The sequence below is a fragment of the Curcuma longa genome, chromosome 14 (genome assembly GCF_044706935.1).
Source record: "Curcuma longa cultivar G26 ecotype Majalengka, Jawa Barat chromosome 14, ITB_CL_G26_1.1, whole genome shotgun sequence".
Classification (NCBI taxonomy): Eukaryota; Viridiplantae; Streptophyta; class Magnoliopsida; order Zingiberales; family Zingiberaceae; genus Curcuma; species Curcuma longa.
Window position 1 is genome coordinate 10,384,139 of NC_133874.1, and position 1,150 is coordinate 10,385,288.

The following is a 1,150-nucleotide window of genomic DNA, read 5'->3' on the forward strand; positions in this document are numbered from 1 at the left end:
CATAATGTGTTTCCAATGTTTTATGTCTTTTTTAATTTGTTCTTGCATTTCCTTGTCAATTGTCGATGTTTTCTTTAATCTCATTTATAGTTCAATAAAAGCTCTCAGATTAGTGCGGCGTCAACACTATTTTCATGTTGTTTAAGCTTATCACATAAATATTTCTAGTCATTAAATCCTTCTCTTGCTAAAACATTACTTGAAACAACTACAATAAATACAAAATAAGTAGGAGAAAAGTGTCGAGATTCTTTATCTAAAAGAAATTTAAGAATATCTTCTCTTTTAAGACCTCTTTCCACAAGTAAATCTCTCATTTTGTATCAAGATTATCTCAAACTCTTGGATCAAATATGTTCAAATCATATCTTAGTGTTGAACATTAATATTCGTTTGTATGCTCATCATCACAACAATTATCAATATCTTTAGCTTTGTCAATTTTAGTTTCATCTAAATCATTAAAATCTTTATTCTCTTTGTTCTCATCTTCTACAAATTTCTCATTTTCATCACTTTTATTTTTCACAAATTCTTCATTTTTATAATTCTTATTTTCAATAAAATTTTCATTTGCATTTGATTTATTAGTTAAAATCTGAACTAAGTTTTTCGTTGTGTCATGTGATTCTTTACTAAAATATTTATTCAATGAATCTCTTAAGCTTTGGGCTATATCTTCCTCTTTTTTCATTTTTCTTTATTTTTTTGATATCCAGATAGTTGTTTCATGATGATAGATAATTATGAATAATATGTTGGGATGTATACTATAAGCCTAATTTTTTATATAAACATCTATTTTGAAATAATTTGAAATGAGAATCACTTTGGTCAAATGTTTGCATTTTATATTCTTATATATGTTAATGCAGTTGTCCACTTAATTTATATTGTAGATAACATGGTGTATGGTGTCACACAGAAGATCATGTTATCAGTTCATTATAAATTATAAATAGTAGCTCACAACCAAGATGGATAGGGACAAACCATTGTAGTGGTTGTAGTATAATTGATATTAATTTATCTTGACTATAAAATTACACTAGTACACTTTGTGTGTATTGAGCAGGACCGTTTGAGGTCGTTCGATTTATACTGACTATATAATCGAACTAGACCTCTGTTATTATGGATGTACATGCTC

At 27.0% G+C, this 1,150-nt stretch overlaps 1 pseudogene; it reads right to left on the reverse strand.

The window, feature by feature from the left end:
• Positions 1 to 6: 6 nt before the first annotated feature.
• LOC141844933 (uncharacterized) lies at positions 7 to 732 on the reverse strand (annotated as a pseudogene).
• Between the last annotated feature and the right edge of the window lie 418 nt (positions 733 to 1,150).